Consider the following 14,323-nt stretch of genomic DNA (forward strand, 5'->3'; position numbering starts at 1 on the left):
ATTTTAAATTTTAAAATTGGTTAAATTTTGAAAAATATCATTTTTTTTAAATCAATTAATAAAATATTTTTTTAATAAATGGGATCTAAATTAACTTTGGTTCATTGTTGATAAATCCTATTTAAATTAAATTAATACTTTTTTTTCAAATTAAACTAAACCAAGTTGATTGTTGATAAATTAAATTTAAATTAACTATTGTAAATTGTTGATAAATTTCACTTAAATTGACTTATTTTTGTAAAAATTTAATTAATTTGATTTTTTTTTTATAAATTCTAGATAATTAGTTGTGGTATTTTTGCAAATGAAATAAATTGTGGTATTTTTGCATAAATTCATAGAATTGCTCATATAGTAACATGATTAGGCCCATCCAATTATAACATGTTTGTTTGCACTATATGTGGTATTTTTGCAATCGGGCTTAGAAGCATATAGTGGCCCACATGTTTGTTAGATATATGGATTTTGCCAAATAAAATATTCATAAAATGATATGTTTTATTTGGGCCCATTAGAAAATGTAAATTTTAAATTTCTCTCTTGTGGGTTATTCTACTTGTGAAGGCCCATTTGCTTTGCATGACTATAATGGGCCTAATCAAATAATAACAATTAATAAAACGAATGTTTAAATTCCTGTCTTTTGGAACTTGTATGGAAGATTGGGAGCCTTTGTAGTGGGAACGACATGCTGGACCCAACCCTCCTCCATACAAGCCCAATTGTTAATGTCCATTTACCTGAGTTGGACTTAATTGTATAAGTTCATTATATTAGTTAAACATAAATATTGATTAACAACAAATTAATTCTAAATTAATTGGATTTGTTTCAATGTCACACTTTAGAATTAATAGGAAATTATAGGACTTTGGTTTTAAAAATTCTAATCTTATAATTTTTTTGGAGGACCAGTCATTAATTTTTGAAAAATAATAAAAATACTATTTTTAATTTTATAATGAGCTTATTTAAGAAATTGTATTCGATCTCCACCGTTGGTTTAACAAAGTCAATAACTTAAGGGGGCCTCGAGACGCTTTGATTCGTCCCCTACGGAAGGTGTTCATTAGTTATTTTGACAAAGTTAGATTTCGAAAGATAGATAATTATAGGTCAAATTCTACTAGACTCACCCCTACAGTGACTACTAGGACTAAATCTATGATTATCAAAACCATGGGTCTAGCTCATAAAATAAGAGATTTTATTTTCTTATTTTGATCAAATAGTAGGTTGTTAATAATGGTGTCCATTATTAAATAAGTTTACACCTTTATTTAACTAGTGGTATTTTTGACTCTCGTCAACCAGGATAAGGATATCATAGATTAGTTAAAAACCTAAAGAAATAGAGATATGATTGTTTTTGGTATTTTTTTTCTCATATCTTACATATTTTTGGTATATGTTGTGTTATTTCTTGAAATTTTTTGAATAGAAGTTTTATTGAGCAAATGTGATTGCTTTTTATTTTATTGATAATTTGTAGTTTTAAGTTAAGTAGTTTCTGTGTCTACTCCCATCCTTTCTCAACTTTCGATGGAGAAACTCACTGGACAAAACTTCCTTAATTGGAAGTAGAATATCAACATAGAGTTGATTGTTGAAAAATCCGAGTTCGCATGATTGAAGAATCCCCAGAATGAGAACTGTGTTCGCACGTTCGTGATGGCACCATCAATGCTCGTGATGGCACCATAAATAATTGGATAGCACCGTCTCCGCACATACGTGATGACATCGTGAATGCTCGGATGGCACCGTGTCTGCACGTTCGTGAGTAACTCATGAATGAGCTTCAGATTTTTGAGCCTATCAATGGTGGACCTAGTAAGGGAGGAAAAAATGAGACTACTGTTGTTGTTGCTGATCCAGCTAAGGCTGAAGCTAACCCAGCTTCGTCTTCAAAAGCTAGAAATAAGAGGAAAAGTGGAAAAAACGACCCCAAGCCTGCAACAACTGCAAATACAAGCTGACAACCAAATGCACAGACACCTAAGGGAAGAACAAGAAAGGTAAAGGTAAGTACTCTCACTACAAATATAAGGGGCATTGGAAACGAGATTGCTCCAAGTTTCTAGCAGCGAAAAACAGAGGTAATGATTATAGTTCATTTATCTTAGAAACATGTGTTTTAGAGAATGATAAATCTATTTGGATTATTTATTCTGGATCTACCAACCATGTTTATCACTCTTTACAGCTTCTTGAATCGTGGGAGGAAGTGGACGAAGGCGGCTTAAAGCTTAGAGTTGGGAACGGAGCATTCGTTGTGGTTCAAGCTAGAGTAAGAGCTCATCTGAAGTTCAGAAATAAATACTTAATTTTAAATGATGTATTTTTTATTCCGGATTTTAGTAGAAATTTAATTTCAGTTTCCATGTTGCAATTAGAACAATTTGTTATGACTTTCACAAGTTCTAATATATCTATTTATTTCAATGGATCACAATTATGTATTGCATGTTTTGAAAATGGGCTTTATATTCTGCGACCTAACGAACCCCTCTCTCTTAACAATGATTTATTCAAAGTAGCTAAACCTAGGCCCAATAAACGTCAAAAAATTGATAACGATAATATGACGTATTTATGGCACTTGAGACTAGGTCACATTGGCTATGATAGGATTCAAAGACTTACAAAGGACGGGCCTTTGAAGGAACTCACCTTAGGTGAATTACCTGTCTGTGAATCTTGTCTAGAAGGAAAACTGACCAAGCGTCCATTCTCTGCAAAGGGTGATAAGGCATAAGAACCACTTGGACTTGTTCATTCAGATGTTTGTGGACCTATGAATGTACAAGCCAAGGGTGGTTTTGAGTATTTCGTCACTTTCATTGATGATTACTCTAGATACTCATGTCTTTACCTAATGCATAGGAAATCAGAAACATTTTCAAAGTTTCAGGAATTCCTAGCAATGGCTCAGAACCAATTAGGTAAAACGTTAAAGATCTTGCGATCTGATAGGGGTGGAGAATATTTGGATATGCAGTTCCAAGATCATTTAACTGAGCTTGGGATTTTATCACAACTTACTGCCCCAGGTACTCTGCAACAAAATGGTGTGGCAGAATGTCGGAACAGAAATTTATTGGAAATAGAAGATGCATGCTTAGTTACTCAACTCTACCAACTTCATTATGGAGACATGCAATTGAAACCGCGAATGACATTCTCAATGTCGTGCCGTCTAAATCAATCCCCAAAACACCTTTAGAACGCTGGAATGGCCGTGAACCTAGTTTACGTCATTATAGAATATGGGGGTGCCCGCCCACGTCCTTAGGAAAAAGGAAGGAAAGTTAGAACTGCGAACTGAAGTTTGCTTGTTTGTTGGCTATCCTAAAGGTACTCAGGGTGGAATTTTCTATAGTCATTCAGAAAAGAATGTGTTTACCTTTACGAATGCTATTTTTGTGGAAAATAACTATGTGCAAAACTTCAAACCACGTAACAAAGTAGTTTTAGAGGAGATGGTTAAAGAATTGACTCCAACCAAAGTTCCATCGTCATCAAGGTGAGTTGATGATGAAATTCCCACTCTTTATGTCCAACCGACATAAGTCAATTCAAATAAAGAAAGTACCACTGTTCTTGAGCAAACAGTCTCGGAGCCTCATCATAGTGGGAGGGTTTCTAGGAACCCAGTTTGCTATGGTTTGGATGGTGAAACTAATATGGTTGTTGGTGACACTAGTGATGATGATCCATTGTCTTTCAAATAGGAAATGGCTAACCCTTAAAAGGAACTATGGCTCGAAGCCATGAAACAGGAAATGGAGTCCATGTACTCAAATTCTGTCTGGGATCTTGTGGAAGCAGCTAGTGACTTTAGGGTCATTGGGTGCAAGTGGATCTACAAGAAGAAACGAGGTGTTGATGGAAATATCGAGACTTATAAAGCTCGATTAGTGGCAAAGGGTTATACCCAAAGAGAAGGCGTGGACTATGAGGAAACTTTTAGTCCGGTAGCCATGCTCAAGTCCATTTGCATCCTCCTATCCATAGCAGCCGCTCTCGGCTATGAGATTTGGCAAATGGACGTCAAGACAACTTTTCTTAATGGAAAGCTTGACGAAGTTATTTATATGGATTAGTCAGAAGGATTTAAATTAGCTGGACAAGAACGAAAAGTTTGCAAGTTGAATTGGTCTATTTACGGACTTAAGCAAGCTTCTCGTTCCTGCATTCTTAGGTTTGATGAAATAATCAAAACCTATGGCTTTGAACACAATATTGATGAGCCTTGTGTTTACCAACTGAAGGCAAATCAAATAGTGGTATTCCTGGTTCTTTATGTAGATGATATCTTACTCATTGGAAACAATGTTAAGAAATTATCAAATGTGAAGAATTGGCTGAGCACTCAATTCCAGATGAAGGATTTGGGTGAACCAAGTTATGTTCTAGGTATCCAGATCATCAGGGATAGAAAGAACATACTTTTAGCTCTATCTCAAGCAGCTTTCATAGATAAAGTGCTTGAACGTTTCTCATTGAAAAATTCCAAGAAAAGACGTTTACCGTCCAGCCATGGAATTCATCTTTCAAAGAAGCAGTCTCCCCAGACTCCTGAAGAGGAAGATGCAATGAGAAAAGTTCCTTACGCATCTACAGTTGGAAGTCTGATGTATGCCATGTTGTGTACTGGCCAAATATCTGCTATGCAATGGGAGCAGTGAGCAGGTATCAGTCAAACCCAGAACCGGAACATTGGATAGCAGTTAAGAATATCCTGAAGTATGTTAGGTGAACTAGGGATTATATGTTAGTCTACAAGGGTGGTGTTCTGAACCTTGTAGGCTACACCGATTTAGATTTTAAGATTGATGTCGATGACAGGAAGTCTACTTCTAGAATGGTGTTTACTCTTGGGGGTGGATCTGTGATGTGGAGAAGAATAAACTAGTCTGCAATCTTAGATTTCACCGTGGAGACTGAGTACATAGCCGCGTCAGAAGCAGCTAAGGAAATAGTTTGGCTAAAGAAGTTCTATTCGAATCTTGGTGTTATTCCATAAATGGATAAACTGCTTGTGTTGTTTTGTGACAATACAGGAGCGGTAGCCAACTCGAAAGAACCTCGTAGTCACAAGAGGAGTAAGCATATAGAAAGGAAGTATCACATTATTTGAGAATATGTGGCCAGGGGAGATGTGAAGGTTATGAAGATTGCAACTGAAGACAATCTTGCAGATTTGTTTACAAAGACACTACCAGAAGCTACATTTGATAAGCATATCAAAGAAACGGGATTAGTATAATTAAGGCATTAGTTTCAATTAGTGCAAGTGGGAGTTTGTTGGGGTTTTATGCCCTAATTAAAACCCAATTTCTTTGTAATCTCATTTATTATCAATAAAAGTATAGAAATCATTTTTTGACTTGGTCAATCACTTTGCTCACATGTTTTATTTTCATGATTATTTGTTTAATATAAATTTTTATTAAATCCCGAGCATATAGCTAATCATATTTATAGCGGCCTAATCACAGTGGAATATAAATATGATTATATGTTCAAAATAAGTTAGTCCTAAGATTAGTCAGTGCACAGGATTTACACTGACTTGCTAATCTACGATATGATCTGCTTACACATTGTGGTGTTATGTTAATTCCAGAACATTAGCAAAGTAGATAAGATCGGATGTATTTGTTACATCGGACAAGACCGATATTGGCAATTGATAGAATAAGTAAACATACAATTATTATCTATTCTAGTCATATCATATAGTAGACCATAGGTCAAATCAATCTCAATTCTGAGGGGTTAGTATTCTAACTGATTGTATTATTTGAGTTCTTTGACTTGTTCGTTACCAGCTTACCCTGTGGACTAGCCCATACTTACATCTTGGGAACTCGGTAGTATAATTGAGTGCGAGTGTTAATCATAGATATGAACATCTATAGCTTCTGATGAAGAAGTGAAACGATGGTTTCCTTTTAGTTTGGTTCAAGGTGTTAAATGATAGAGATCTCATTTCAGTAATTAAATTAGTTTACTGAAATATCATTTACAAGGAACTAAGTGTTTTAAGGATAAAATACAATGAGGGGTAAAATGGTATTTTAGTCCCATCTCATTGTAGACCGTCTATAGTGGATTAAGTGACAAATATGGTTGTAACAATGGATAATTAATAACGTATCTATATTTGTTATAGAGCGTTCTATGAATTCAAGAGTGCAATTATGAGTCTTTAGTGGAGTCACGAGGAATTAATAAGTTAGTAAATTTATTTGTTAGATTTATGATAACTTATTGGAGCTTGATTTCATAGGCCCATGGTCCCCACTATACCTGGGATAAAATCATCTATATAGTCTCAATTGATTTATTTAATTATCAATTAGAATTATCAAAGTTAACCAGGTCAATTTTGGATAATTTCACAGAGTTATATAATTTTGAGAAGAAAAGAGAATTTAGGGCATATTTATTAATTAAGATAAATTAGTATCTAAATTAATAAATAAGTTTAAATCAAGGTTCAAATTATAAATAATTAATTTGATAAAGTATTTAAATAATTATTTCATTAATTAAATCAATAGAAAATAATACATGCATTGATTTTAAGTCCAATGGGCTTATAATCAAATGAGAAATTTCACGGGCCTAAAGCTCATGGTAATTTCGACCTGGGGCTGTTAACTGTCTATTATTTTATTGATTTTTTAATTAAATTAAATGGCCTAATTGAGTCTATAAAAGGAGTGCTAAGTGAGAGATGAAATCAGAAGTCACAAGTCATATTTTCTGATAGTTTTTAGATTCTCTCTAAACTCAAGTCCTTTTCTAAGCCTCTTAGTTATTTTCTCTTCTTCTCTCTGTATCTATCTCATGTGTTGAGAATTGCCCACTCTAGTCTCGATGATTCCGAGGATACTTTGGAAGACTGTGAAGAAAATTGAAGATCGATTCAGTTTCTTGATAATACTCTGCGACAGAAAGGATACAAGAGTTATAGAAACTGGAGGAAGGACTCACTCATTCCGCTGCGTATACTGTAAGTATTCTTATCATTGTTTCTCTTTGAATTCAATTTTTGAAACATGTTCTAGGTTATCTCATAATAAGTTTTTTAATATTAGATCTACATGAAAATAAATAAAGATCCTATATAAGTTTTTCCAATTGGGCTTTCCACTAGTTTCCTCCTACGATGATCCTAACTCACATGGCCATGAGTTTAGCACTATCATCGGCATCTCTAGCCAGAGCTGTGATATTGGTGAACTGGTTAATGTAAGCCTTGAGAGACTCATCCAGCTGCTACTTATGTTGGCTAAGCAATTAGCCTCCACACATACCTCCTAGGCAACCTGATACTGTTTCTTGAAATCTGAAGATAGTTAATTCCAAGTAGTGATAGAATACCTCTTAAACTTGTCAACCACAATTTGGCCGCGCATGTCAAGGTTGTTGGGGACATAACACATCGTAGGTCGACGCCCACATTATGGGCTCGCATCAGGGTGTTGAAATTCCTGATGTGGTTAGACACATCACTATTCTGTCATAGGTCGCGATATGTGGCATCTTGAAACCATGTGGATAAGGAGTTGCAACAATATGAGGAGAAAAAGGCAGAAGCTCCTCGTCAAAATTACAGTCATCCATGCTCTTATCTGCTAGGAAGAGTCCCATCTGCTCTTCCATCAATGCAAGTTGTTCTTGGGTTGGATCCCTCACTATCGAGTTATTAGGGAGCTGATTATTAGCTCTCATCCTGGGCTTCGCATTATCCAGGCTATTGTCCCTCCAAGCTTGAGCTCGATTATTTGGGACGTTCCTGTTGTCACGCCTCACAAAATGGTTCCCCCTTGGTTGAGTGTAACATAGCTCTTGATCATGACCTGGTTGCCTCCGGTGTGAGTTTAAATGCTCATGAAGATCAGACTGATGGTTGCTGCAGAAACTGTGAACAATGTTAAGATGATCTCTCAGGTCGGGTTCTTGTCTTTGAGATAGAGTGTTATGAACATTCTCTGACCTATCCTCATGGCAACTCTCCGTCCAGTAACTTCCTTCAACGAAACTCACTACCCGTTGATGAGGTTGATGAGTTTTGCTGTTAATGTGGACTCAAATCCCGGTGTCACAAGATCAAGTGACATAGGTGACCTCTCTGCGAGGAGAGGCCCTTCTGTCATTTTCGCAGAAAGATGTATTGCCTCGAGCTCGTGGAGGTGATGGAGCTCGAGGGGGTGATGGATGACAAATTGGTGATGGCAGATGTATTATGGGGGATGCCATTGATCGTCCATCTGGGCATACTGTCTGAGGTTGCCCGTTATACACCCTAATTTCCCTTTCACGTGGTGATCATTCTCCCTGGTCTTGATTGTTTGATGTGACTCGAACTGATGGATTTGGTGGAATCCCCTCTCTATTTGTTCACCTAGAGTTGATTCGAACTTGATCAGGTTGATTAGGTTGTTTCTTGGGTGCATGAGAAATTTTCTCATTCCTAGGGCCTTGAGTAGGTCGCTCATTTCTAGGAACTTGCCTGGATGATACGTTACTGGGAGTGGTAGTTCTAACATAATAGCTAATACTTGTGCGGTTGCGTCTATGCGACCTGGTCCCTTGAGAACAACTAGCTCTCCTTCCAACATTTGGATTGGTTACAGGAGGTAATAGAGACATTATTTTGTCAATACACCTATTGGCATGGGCAAGTTGGCTCTTAAGCTCTTCATTCTTCTATTCAACTAGTCCCACATAATATGCAGAGTAAAGAGTTTCCTTGTTGGGCCGTGATGATGAGTTGCTCGTGTCTTTATTGTTTCCAACATGAATTTGGGGATGCTTCCTGGCACGCCTGGAAATGCCCTCTCCAGTGGGGCTAGGCACTCTGCCTTCCCTCTAGTCAGTTGGCCTTTCTGACTCCTCTCCACGAACCAACCCTCTGGTTGCCACCAGTTTTTAGAAAGAGTTTTGTGAATGAAAATTGCAAGCCTAATTTGCTCTCAATGAAAGCACCAATCTGTTGATGTGGTTTTTCATCACCTTAGAATTAAGAAATTCGAGAAGCGATCAAGCTTGAATAAAACCGTATACAAAGAACAAAAAGAACTTTTACGTGGTTCTGTGGTTAAAATTCATCTAGTCTACGAGTCTATATTATGGTTTTCTCTCAAGAAATTGATTATGACAATTTCTCCAGAGTTGCGATATACCAAAATTCGATCCAATTTCCTGTCCATTCCCTCTCTATTTATAGGAGATTAATGGATAGGTTAGGGTAACTTCCCAAATATACAAATAATTACATTTAATATGTTAATTTCTTGATAGTATACATTTATTAGGCATGATTACAATATTCTAAATATGTATATAAAATTATGAGTCTTCAGGGACTCGAATATGTGCCTTTCGTGTGTCGGTCACAAGCTGGAGACATACCACACGAGATACGTCTAGGCGACCCAGAGGTCTGGTTAGGCGATCTCCTTGATCTCTTGTTGATCTATGCTTAGCCTGACCTAAGCATTGGGGAACTCGTACCATGACCATGGAACTAGGAAAAGATTCATTAAATGCTTCACAATTGTAGTGCGAACAGGACACATCAGCTCGTGTTTTTCAGATACAACAGTACTCAATAGTTACGTTAATATTTATATTTTACTCATCAATGGTTACATTAATTTTAACTATCAGTGTTTAATGATTATGATTAATTTGATAGTTGACCAAATTTTTTAATGAGAATTAAATTAATATTCTATAGCCTGATTTTGACCTATTGCTAATATTTATAAAAAAAAAATCTCATTGTTATGAAAAGAATGTTAAGAAAATGATTTTTTTCAGTATAATAATTAATTAGTTTCTTAAAATTCTTTAAATATAATCTATTAAAATTAAAGTATTTTTTATACTTGAGTTATTTTGTTGCAATATTTGAAAATCGTATTGCGCACAACATAGCTCGATTAAGAAATTCGAATAATAGTAACATCATATATGTGATATACTCTTTGGTATCTTCAATTTGGGGTGAATGAAATTGACCTAATATGATGAGTTTCATAAAACATTTGTTATTATTGCTTTTATGTTTCTTTCTTTTTTCTGGTATGTTAGCTTACAACTCTTTATTTTTTTCTATTAATTAGAACAAAGTGCATAAAATAAAAATTCAAATTGTAAGAATTAAAAAGATTGAAAAAAAACTCAGAGCAATATATTTATTTAATAAAATATTTAGGAATAGAGTAAGAAATGTTGTTTAGTAAAATTGCTACTATTTTTTAATTTTTTAAAATTATAATTAAAATTCTAAAAATTTTGAAAAGAACTTTTTTCTACTTTAAAAATATTATTAATCAATTTTTTGCTGCTTCATCTTTCACGGACTTGTGCGCAGTGTGCCAATAACTAGACCACCGTTGTTTTCACTCTAGCCATCGGTGAAACTGTACACTACCAAGACCCAAGCTATCATCATCTTCTCACTCCAATCGTTCGAGAAAGTCTGATATCCTCATTTTAATCACTCCAATCATTAAAATGCAATCGATATCCTCATGATGCTTTTCCGTCAGCACCTTTCAATCTCTTCCTCATAAGAACTCTTACCCCGATCACCTTTTTTCCGATCAATACACCACTCGTCGTTGCCGATGACCGTTTGCCAGAATTTATGGTGGTTATGTAGTTGATGTTATCAACATTATAAATCTAGTTTTTATTTTTAAAAAAGTGAAAGAGACAGATACAAAACAGATTTATTTTTAAAAATAAAAAAATTATTGAACAACCTCATAATGTATTTACCCAATTTAATTAAATTGTGTTTATTGCTTTTAGCATTCATTTATATAAATTGGATTTATCAAAAGTGATTTTTGTGTGTGTGTAACACTCTTAATTGTTTGATTTTTATATAATTACATGCACATCACAACTTAATTGTACCTTGAGCAAATAATATTTTACTAGTAAATATTTAAAAAGTTTGGAAATTACATAAGTAAAGTTTTTAATTGTAACACAAGAATTATATGTTATATGAGAGTAGGTTGTAACAACTCAAAAATTACTAATAAGGCTTAAGGGCCTTGATTAGTGTGTCGGGAGGGCACAATTGGTTTATGTGTGAATTAAGTAATTTAATGCATAATTATGTGTTAACCATGCTTGTATGATTATATGAATATATGAAATATATGTGGGCCCCATTTGGCTGCTAGGGGCATATTTGTAATTTTAGCCCGTTGAGGGCATAAATGTGATATTTGTATATATCGTAAAGTGTTCGGGAATTATTGGATAGCGGTTAGTAATTGAGTATTGGTTTGGACATGTCGGGATTAAATGTGGATTTATAGAAATACTTGAGGATTTAGCATGATTTAGGTGAAATGACATAATTACCCTTGAGGTTGTATAAGACTTTTTATTATGGGAAAGGGCAAAATGGTAATTAGGTCTTAGGAAAGGATAACTCTGGCTGAGGAGAAGTCAAATATGTTACTTTCATTTAGGAATAAACTGAATATTTTGGTTGGAAGTCTAGAGGAAACCAAAGGAACTAGAAGGAAGGAGAAGAAGAGCTATTCTCTTTGGGGTCAAGGAAGGGACTCAAGGGTGAACTAAGGGAGACTTTGGGCCAGAAATTCAAGGGTGCAAAGGTAAGTTTTAACTCTTTTCCTTGTGGAAATTCTGCTGGTAATGTTAGGTTAGTATGCTGAAATTGTGTTATTTGCTTGTGGGTTATTGGAGTGAAGACTCAGCTTGGAAATCAAAGGAAATTAGCTTGGAGTTGGACTTGGAAGTAGCTCAAGGTCGAATCTCTGCTTGAGGTAAGAATTTCATGTGTCTTTGAGGTTTATAATCTAGTGTGGTTTAAGTTTTTGAAAGGGTGGTTTAAGTTTTATAAAGTATGGTTTAAGTTTTGTGAATTTTGAGTCACTAGGTGAATCTTGGGTTTGATTGTGTGATTGGGTTTTTTGCTGTGATTTCAGAGTTGCCATACTGTTTATCTGGGGTTTTAAGTTGATTTGGGACTTGGGAGTACCTTGGGGTTGCTTTGGAAGAGTTTTGGCTCAGGAAAAATGTTGGGAAAAACTCAGTTTTCTGGGTTCACGTATGAGCGTCGCGGCCCTGTTCTTCCGTGCCGCAACACTAGGTTGAATCAGGAGATGGGGACCATTCTGGGCGCCGTGGCCCGTATAGGGGTGTGCCATGACGTTAGGCTAATTTCAGGAAAGGGAAATTTGGGTTTTTAGGGTTCTGGCTCAGGGGGCTCGGGGGATGCTTTCGCTACCTTGTGTGGGGAAACGGGAGGCCTCGAGAGCACAGGTTTGGTTCCGGGAGATAATTATGAATTGGTTAGTAATGAGAGTGCTATGTATGTGTTGTGACTAGGTTTTCGACGAAGCTCGGGTTAGAGGACCGCGCTCGAGATTTCGGTGCTCAAGAAACTCAGAACATAGGTAAGAGAACTGTACCCAGTTGTGAAAGGTTCCCTACACTTCTATGCATTATGAAAGTTGGTATTATGCCATGTGAAAAATTAGCAAACGGCCTAAGAGTGCCGGAGTTTACATTGGCGCATAGGGCGCGACTCAGCCACTAGTAGCTGAGGACAGCTTAATATTCACTGAGCTCATTTTAAGCGGACCGGAGTCAGTGGGGTAAGCAGAGGGTGAGACCTAAGGGCGTCGACCCTGATTATTATGTGATTTAGTTATCATTGTTGATTGATGAATTTGTCGTGCTGAATAGCTGGGTATTGGTTTGTAGGTTCTCTGGTTATGTCTATGGACTATGTAATTAATGTGTGATGTTAAGTGTATGAACATGCTTAAAGAGTTATTTATTTATTGTCATTGTTTGTGCTATAATGTTATATTTTCTTACTGGGCCTTGGCTCACGGGTGTTACGTGGTGCAGGTAAAGACAAGGGTAAATTTGATCAGCCCTGACTTGGAGAACTCTAGAGGTGGAATGTACATGACTAGCTACTCAACCACCACGGTTGAGGGAAGGACAGGAACAGGAGGACTGTAAATGTCTGTTTTTCCCTTAGAGTGGCTAGTGGTTATTTATTCTTTGAAATTTTGTAATCTGACTTTCAAACGTTGTTTCTTTTGGGATCCCTTGTACAAAACGTTTAATTATATGAAATGTATCTTTTACGAACAAAACCTTTTTAACCCTAGTTCATTAATGTTTTAGCGACACATTTTCAACTAAAAGACTTGTTTAGCAAGACCTGCACATTTATAAATATACCGTGTAACGGTCTTGGCTATCCAGGATATTACATAGTTTATGTGTTTAATTTGCTTTGCTTTTTATTGTCAAACATGATCATTGACATTTCATCATAGCATTGATGCATGGTACACAAATGTATAAGTAGAGGAGCATATCATCAGGCCATGCACGATTTTTAAGAAAAGTTTGCAGTTTTATTAAGAAAGCTGAGATTAAATTTTAATTTTATGGAAAGGTCTTCAAAGATTAAGGTAAAACTAATTAAGAAAAGATTTTAGTGCCACTGTTTTGAGGAAACAACAAAGCAAAGTTTAATAGATTTAGAAGGAGGTCTATAAGGCTCGTCCAGACAGCCTAATAGAGTGGGCCAAAAAGTTGACCCTTCAGATAGCATGTCATGTACCATCTTCCTCGTCCACTTATATAATTATGATAATGTTGCAATTAGGGGTCGCGTTAATTCTTGAACTTAATGGGGCAATAATGAAGTAAGGTAAGTAATGAGTCATGTTGTGACGATGGCTAGCGATAAAAGAGCTCATGAGATTTCATCAATTCAGAAGACTTGCAGATACATAGGACAAACCAACTGAGCAGTATGCATAAGCTTGGGATCCAAGAAGATAATGAGAAGAAGTGTTTCTAAAGCGCATAATCATGCATATTATCAGATCCTTGTAGAATTGTATATATGCATAACTTTACTTATTTAGCTTTAACTCGTAGTTGTCTTGTGTTGTAAGTGATGTTATAGATTAGTGAGCTAGAGCATAATTTTGACCCTGGTGGTGTACATATGAATATTTTTACCATGTTGGGGTCCAACTTTCTACTTTTGATGTATTTATATAGCTTCTTGGTGAGTACATCTCTTTAGTTTTAGTTTGGTATGCTTTTATACTAAAATGTGACAACATACACTATATATATATATATATAAATCAAAAGAAACAACACCATGAGGTCTTTCGGTTTAGATAAAAGTTAAAATTATTTGTAAATACAGGTAATTTAGAAAGAATTAAAAAAAAATAACATCTCATTTGAGAGTCTATCATAT

Source organism: Humulus lupulus, chromosome 5, assembly GCF_963169125.1.
Source record: "Humulus lupulus chromosome 5, drHumLupu1.1, whole genome shotgun sequence".
NCBI classification, from domain to species: Eukaryota; Viridiplantae; Streptophyta; class Magnoliopsida; order Rosales; family Cannabaceae; genus Humulus; species Humulus lupulus.